Source organism: Pristis pectinata, chromosome 31 (assembly GCF_009764475.1).
Source record: "Pristis pectinata isolate sPriPec2 chromosome 31, sPriPec2.1.pri, whole genome shotgun sequence".
Taxonomy (NCBI): Eukaryota; Metazoa; Chordata; class Chondrichthyes; order Rhinopristiformes; family Pristidae; genus Pristis; species Pristis pectinata.
The window spans coordinates 18,676,397-18,684,478 of NC_067435.1; the positions used below are offsets into that span (position 1 = coordinate 18,676,397).

Sequence of the window (8,082 nt, forward strand, 5' to 3'; positions counted from 1 at the left end):
TTTCTTCTTAAATTTTTTAAAGATTTTATTTACAGCGTGGTAACAGGCCCTTCCGGCCCAACGAGTCTGCGCCGCCCATTTTAAACCCAAATTAACCCACCCGTACATCTTTGCAATATGGGAGGAAACCGGAGCACCCGGAGGAAACCTACACAGACACGGGAGAACGTACAAACTCCTTACGGACAGTGACGGGAATTGAACCCCGATCGCTGGCGATGTAATAGCGTCGCGCTAACCACTACACTACCGTGCCACTATTGTGGGCCGAAGGGTCTGTACTGTGCTGTACTGTTTTATGTTCTATGTTCTTTCCTTTCAAGCAGAGGTGGTTGCAAGGGGGACTGATATTGGTATTTAAACTGATAACGGGCATGGACTGGGAAGATAGAGAGGAGGGGTGGCCGTTGTGGGAGGGGTCAGGGACCCCGGGGCAAAGAATGAAGGTGGCTGGCAAAAGAAGCAAGCGTGACATGAGGAAAAATGATGTTTCCCAGCGAGTGTCCGGGGTCTGGAAATGGACTGCCGGGGGGAGTGAAGGAGGCAGCTTCCACTGTAGTGTTTGAAAGGGTGCTTGGATAAGTAACTGAAAGGAAGTGTTTGCAGGTTTATGGGAGAGGGTGGGCAAGTGGGACTGGCTGAGCTGTTTTCATGTAGAGTCAGTACTGATGAGCAAAGCGATCTCCTTCCGCACTGTGACCATTCTGTGATTATACAGCCAACCATTACACATCTGTTGACCGGAACAAATTCACACACCCAACCATTACACATCTGCTGACTGTAACCAATTATTACAGATTCCCTGGTCATAATACATTTACACACCCAATGATTATACAATCCCTTGCTCTATTACACCTTTCATAACCTTGGGGCTTCCCAAAACACTCTACAGCCAGTGAATTAATTTTAGATTGCAGTCACTATTGCCACTTTGGTAAGAGAAACAAAGGACCGCAGATGCTGGAATCTGGATGAAAAACACGATGATGCTGGAGGAACTCAGCAGGCCAGGCAGCATCTGTGGAGAAAAGCAGGCGGTCAACATTTCAGGTCAGGACCCTTCTTCAGGACCCAGTTTTTCATTTATCACTTTGGTAATGTGTGCGTCAAAGTCCCACAACAGAATCTTCCTCCTTGTTGAACTGTGATCATTGTTTTCGCAAAGGGCAGATGGGGTGGGTCAGTTAGAGGAGGCATTCCCGACATTACAGCACTCCCTCAGTACTGCCCAAAATGACCAGCAATGGTCAGGTGCTCAACCACTGCGACAGGACCCTGAGCCCAGAGCTAGAAGTGGGAGACACCAGAGACTGCAGACATTGGAATCTGGAGGAAAAAACAATCTGCTGGAGAAACTCAGTGGGTTGAGCAGCATCTGGGGGGGAAAAGAAATGTTGATGTTTCAGATTGAGACCCTGCATCAGGAGAGGGGAGATGGCCAGTATAAAGAGAGGGGGAGGAGGTGAGACAGAGGCCAGTAGGTCAATGGATGGACTGAGGAGGGGTGAAGGATGACGGACGAGTGGAGCCAGGTAGGGGAGGGGTGGTTGGGAGACAGAGGCAGATGGATGACAGGTAGGAGGGGTGAAGGCTGCTGGAGGGAGATAAGCAGGAACACAAGGGTCACCAGTGCTGGACTCTGATGAGTGAGGAAGGTGAGAATGGGGACCGTTAGGGGAGAGGGGAAGGGCAGACAGAACCAGAGGTAGATTGGGGAGGAGAGCAGCTGATGGATGAAGTGCATGAATAGTGGGTGGACGGAGCCAGGAGGGGGAAAGGGATGGGGGGGGGGTGCAGGAGAGGGGTTTGGGAAAGGGGGAAAAATTGGGAGAACCGGAGGAGGATCAGAGGAGAAGAGGGAAGGGTTACCTGAAATAGGTACTTTCAGTGTCCATACCATTGGGTTGTGGACTACCCAGGCAGAACATGGGAGTACAGTGGTGTCTAACAGAACCAATCCAGGTATCAGAGTGTGCGATGCAGGGGGGTGAATTTAAATCCCATCACACTCTTCAAAAATAAAATGTAATTTTAAGAAGTCTTGAAATCCTGAGGAATGTTGTGATCAGGACAAGTAACTTGATGTTGAAATAAAACAAAAACTGCAGATGCTGGAAATCTAAAGCAAACAGGGAAAATGCTGGAAATTCTCAGCAGGTCAGTCCACGTCCGTGGGGGGAGACACAGCGTTGATGTCTCAGGTCAGAGATCCTTCTCACCCGGCAGACATGCCTGACCTGCTGAGCGCTTCCAGCATTTTCTGCTTTTGTTTTAAATAACTTGAAGTTGTCGGATCATTATAAAACCTCAGCAGGTTTCCTGATGGAGTGATCATTGTTCAGATCGGATTGTCTGCGTTTTGTGGACAGAGTATCCCTGAGACAGGGTTTCCCTGAGATGGGTTATCTCTGAGAAACATCCCACGTCACTGCTTGGCTGAAGATACGACTCCTCCTCGACGGCAGGTTGGCTGGTGACAGACCCACTGCCACACAGCGGCAGAGACCCGGGCTCAGTTCTGACCTTGGGTGCTGTCAGTGTAGGGTTTGCACGTTCTCCCTGTGACCCCCAGGTGCTCTAGTTTCGTCCCGCATCCCAAAGGCATGCGGGCTGGGGGTTAATGGGCCGCTGTAAATTGACCCCCAGTGTGTGGGTGAGTGCTGGAATCTGGGGGGGGGGGGGGTTGATGAGAATGTGGGAAGAATAAAGTGGGGTTAGCGTTGAAATCACGTAAATGGGTGCTTGATGGTTGGTATGGACTCGATGAGCCGAAGGGTCTGTTTCCATGCTGTACTGCTCCATGACGTAGCCTTTTCCGTATCAGCCTTTCCTTTATTTCTGTTACACTGTGAGCCTTGGGAGGAGGCTGGGATGCCCTCAGCACTACCAGCTGAAGCTGATGGACTTGCCTCTGCTCCTCACTGTTGAAGCACAGCACCAATGAGAACGGGAATGTTCTCAGGGCGTCTTGCACCCTCTCACTGTTCAATTGTGTCCCAACATTCCTGACTGGGTGTGGTAGGACCATTGCACTGGACCATGTGTGTTTGTTGCTGGTCTGTTGCTTCACTGGCTGGGCACCTCATCTTTAGAGAGACAGGGGGCTGCTCCCAGCACGTCCTCCTGCACGGTCATTGAACCAGGGTTGTCCCCTTGGTTGAGGATGATGGTGGCCGGGCCACAAGGTTACAGATCCACTGCTGCCACACCACCTTCAGGAGGCTGCCACCTACAAACTGCATCATCGGGGGGTGTCGTTTTGAGAACCAGCTTGAGTTTATGCAGAAGAATTGAAGGAACCTCTGTTCAATGATTCCAAGCTGAAATAATAGCTCACCAGAATTGGTAGTACAGACCGGATCTCTTGGAAGCTCCTCCAAACAGCTCACTGTGGGTGCTGGCACTGAAGGTTAAATGACATGAAATTCCTGTGCTTTTAACCAAACACGAAATGTAACATCTCCTGTTTCCAAGAGGTTTAATTTATTTGTTGTAAAGCCCATCATGGGGATTTCTGCCTGGATTGAAAGGTTGTAAGTGTGAACCTCTCCTACAGCAATGTGTGTGGATAAGGAGGGGTGCAGAGTTAAAACCTGGAGGTCTCCATTGACAATGCAAATAACTCGAGAAAGCTGGTTGTAGCAATGGCAGCAATGAAAGAACGGGTGTACAGGGAACCCACTGCCCCTCCCCAGTCCGGCCAGGTGACAGCCCAGGTTGCCGGACCTTCACTGCCCACTGTGTGCCCAGCAATGCCCCAGCACACCACTGTGTTACTTCAAGACCACCACATTTGAAACTCAACTGGGGAGGGCTGTTGTACAGACCATCCTGACTTGGTCACGCTCACAGGACCTTACAGCCAACCTGCAAACTCCTCCATAACCATCTCTGGGTGTGTCCTGTTGCACCGACGGTACAGGCTCCCTGGGAGCTCACAACATTGACTCCAGACCCCAGGAGATCTCAGGGCATCAGGTACCGTCCTCCCTCAGCTGATGGGTTCGCGTTCCTCCCCATGGAAACACACTCAGAGACACAGCTCTGGTGGGGGATCTCCAAATTGACTGAACCCTGAGGGTAAGAGCTGTCAGACTGGGCCTGTGGTGGGTGGTGAGGGGTAAATCTACTCCATCATCACCATCCATCAGGTACCATCACTACCACCAGGTCCGGTAGTGTAGCAGTTAGCGTAACACTATTACAGCACCAGCGACCCGGGTTCAATTCCGGCCGCTGTCTGTAAAGAGTTTGTCCGTTCTCCCCGTCTCTGTGTGGGTTTCCTCCGGGTGCTCTGGTTTCCTCCCACATTCCAAAGACATACGGGTTAGGAAGTTGTAGGCATGCTATGTTGGTGACACTTGCGGGCTGCCCCCAGAACATTCTACACAAAAGATGCATTTCACTGTGTGTTTCGATGTACATGTGACTAATAAAGAAATCTCTCTCTCACTCTCTCCCATTGGCAGCACTGGAGGTAGTGAGCACCCACAGCCCTCGTGAAGGCAGAGATCAGCTTCATACCAAGGATTTCCTGTTTTTCAGAAGGAATTGTGACATCACTAGCAACATCAACATTTAACGTTCATTTCTAGCGGAGCCACGTTGATGAGTCTGGAGTCAAATAAAGGCAAAGTTAATGAGAACAGGCTACATCCCTTCTGTAAGACTGAGGGCCTGCACTCCAGAACTAGCTGTCGCTCTATCAGGCTGTTCCAGTGCAGTTACAACATTGGCATCTGACAGTGTAGAAAATTACCTGTGCAGCCTTGGTCCAAACAGGGCCAGAGCTGGAGTTGAGAGGTACGGTGAGAGAGAAACATTCGACTGAGTGTGGCGTCAAGGAATCCTGGTAAAACTGAAGTCAATGGTCACCCAAGGTCCAGTGGTGGAGCATAAAGAAAGGTGGCGGTGAGTGTCGGACGTCGATCATCCCAGCCCCAGGAGATCTGCTGTCAGAAATGGGTAGGGCCACTAATGGTTGCGCAATAGAGACACAAGAAATTCTGCAGATGCTGGAACCTGGAGCAATACACAAAGTGCTGGAGGAGCTCAGCAGGTCAGGCAGCATCCACGGAGGGAAATAAACAGTCGACATTTCGGGCCGAGACCCTTCGTCAGGACTGGAAAGGAAGAGGGCAGAAGACAGAATAAGGTGGTGGGGGGAGGGGAAGGAGCACACGCAGGCAGGGGAGAGGTGAGTCCAGGCGAGAGGGGGAAGGTAAGAAGAAAGGGGCGGGGAGGGGGAGAAGATGTAATAAGCTGCGAGGTGATAGGTAGAAGAGGCCGAGGGCTGAAGAAGGAGGAATCCAGTAGGATAGGGCAGTGGACCATGGAATAAAGGATGGGGGGTTTGGGGGGGGGGGGGGGGAGGAGACGAGATGGGCAGGTCATCAATGCGGGGGAAGGGAGCCACAGGAATAAGGGAAGACAGACGGCACAACGTTCAATTCCATTAGCAACTCCTCAGCACATGAAGCAGCCCATGTCTGCAGGCAGCAAGAACCGGACAGCATTCAGGATAGGCTGACAAATGCTGAGTAACATACCAGCTACTAAAGTGTCAGCCCGGGTCCACTGCAGCAACTCGATGGTACCAGCCACACAGACACTATGGCTACGCAGGAAGGCCAGAGGCTGAGAATCCTGCAGCAACTGACTCACCTCCTGACACCTCACGGCCTTTTCCGCGTGTCAGGAATAACGGAATACTCTCCACTCACCCAGACGAGGGCAAGGCCAACAAATATTAAGAAGCAGGGAGGGCCACTGTCTCACAGCGCCAGAGACCCAGGTTCAATCCCGACCTTAGGTCCTGTCTGTGTGGAGTATCCACACTCTCCCTGTGTCTGTGTGGGTTCCCCCCACTACAAAAAGACATTCGTGTTGGTAGGTTAACTGGCCACTGTAAATCTCCCCTAGTGCAGGTGAGGGGTAGAATCTGGGGGGCATGGATGAGAATGTGGGAGAAGAACAAATGGCATTAATGAAGGATTAGTGTAAACAGGTGGTTGGACTCGATGGGCTGAAGGGCCTGTATCTCTCTCTGACTCTGGGACAACACAGGCCACTTGAGGAGTGCCCCGTCCAGCACCGTAAGCACTCCCTCCCTCCACCACTGGGACACAGTGGCTGCAGTGTCCACCAACTACAAATGCACTGCAGTTACTCACCCAGTCTGCTCCAATGGCACCTCCCAAACCCACCACCACCAGCACCAGTGAGCACATGGGAACAGACCGGGTTTAAATCTGGGGACTCCCTCTCCAACAGCACTGTGGGAGTACCTTCACCAGGATTACTGCAGTGGGTCAAGAAGGCAGCTCACCACCACCCCCCTGCTCGAGGGGAATTGGGGATGGACAAATTAAGTGTGGAGTTGGGGAGCAGTGAGAACAGAGAATCAGCTACACCGGGAGCAACCGCACCACCTTCTGCTATTGTTTACGTGGGAAATAAGCTGCAGGAACACACGGCTTCACCAGTTATATTGATGCAAAAGTGTAACTGAACAAACACAGCATTAGGGAGTTACAGTTTCTGAGGCAGGAAATGTGAGACAGACGCACAACGTTCAATAATCTCCCTCAGTGAGGATCTGGAGAACGTGGCTCTGTCAAATCTCTGCCTCCTCACGTCACCGAAACTCTCCATAACATCGCCTATCCCATAAACCCCTTTATGGCCACCCCATAAACACTCTCCCTGTCACTCCTCGCCCCCGTCACTCCTCGCCCATGGGTAACTTTAGACTAGTCTCCCATGTGGTCAAAGGTTTTACTGAAGACCATGTAAACCACACCTACTGCACCACCTTTATTGACGCACTTAGTTACCTCTTCAAAAAGTTCATCAAATTAGTCAGACAGGATTTCCCTTATCACCACCATGCTGACCACCCTTGCTTCGTCCCTGACTCTCCAAGTCTAGATTAACCCCAACCCTCAGAAATTTTTTCCCAATAACTTCCCTACCACTGAGGTTAGACTCACTGGCCTGTAATTACCTGGGTGGAATGAACATAGAACATTACAGCACAGTACAGGCCCTTCAGCCCACGATGTTGTGCCAACATTTTATCCTGCTCTAATATCTATCCAACCCTTCCTTCCCACATAGCCCTCCATTTTTCTATCATTCATGTGGCTATCTAAGAGTCTCTTAAATGTCCCTAATGTATCTGCCCCCACAACCTCTGCCAGCAGTGCGCTCCACGCACCCACCACTCTGTGTAAAAAAATTTACCTTTGACATGCTACACTCTTACACATCCTTCACTCCTGAAGGAGCCACGTTTGCCGTCTTCCAGTCATCTGCACCTCACCTGTATCCAGTGAAGATTGAAAGATCTCTGTCAGGATTCCAGCTGTCTTCTCCCTTGCCTCCCATAGCAGCCGGGCGATTTATCCACCTTTAAGCCCACTGACACATTTAATACCTCCCCTTTCGAATGATAACATGTTTTAGAATTTCCCCGTCCTCCTCCCTGATTGTTTCGGCCTCAGCATCCTCCATACAGAATACAGATGAAAAGTATTGAAGACCTCACCCATGTCCTCCTGCTCCCCACAGATTGCCACTTTGGCCCCTATTGGGCCACACGCTCTCTCAGCCTTACCAGTTTCTCCTCCCCTTCTTCCTTTCAGATGTGGGGTTCTGGCTGCGTCCTTAAGTCTTCCAGTAAAAGCTGTTGGGAAACGGTAGCTCTTTAAATTACACTTCTGTCCTCTCCCCTCTTGTACTTGCCCCTTTTCTGTAATCACATGCTTGCTCCCATTGCCTCTTCCCTTTTGAACTCTTTTCAGCCCCCTGCTGCTCTTTCTCTGCTGTCAGTTAGTCCTTGCTCCCTGCAACTTCATCCCCTCAAGGGCAGGTCACCAGAGTTCTTTCATCTCCTCCTGTTCCCAATCTCATCTCCCTGAAACATTTTCAAAATCCATCCTTAATGTTTTTTTTACTAAAGGAGGAAAGACGTTTTACTTTGCTCTCTCTATCTGCTTGGGCCTCTCTTTAGTTCCTATTTCACTATTGCTTTGGAACTGGTGTCTCGAGGACAATGCTAATGTTCAGGTGAAT

General features: G+C 50.6%; 1 long non-coding RNA gene across 1 annotated transcript; it reads right to left on the reverse strand.

Moving 5' to 3' along the window:
* Positions 1–909: 909 nt before the first annotated feature.
* Positions 910–7,689, reverse strand: LOC127585007 (uncharacterized). The gene is made up of 3 exons (XR_007958456.1): positions 7,625–7,689; positions 7,252–7,330; positions 910–1,024 (listed from the first exon to the last, which is right to left on the reverse strand). It is a non-coding gene; the product is annotated as an uncharacterized LOC127585007 (long non-coding RNA).
* Between the last annotated feature and the right edge of the window lie 393 nt (positions 7,690–8,082).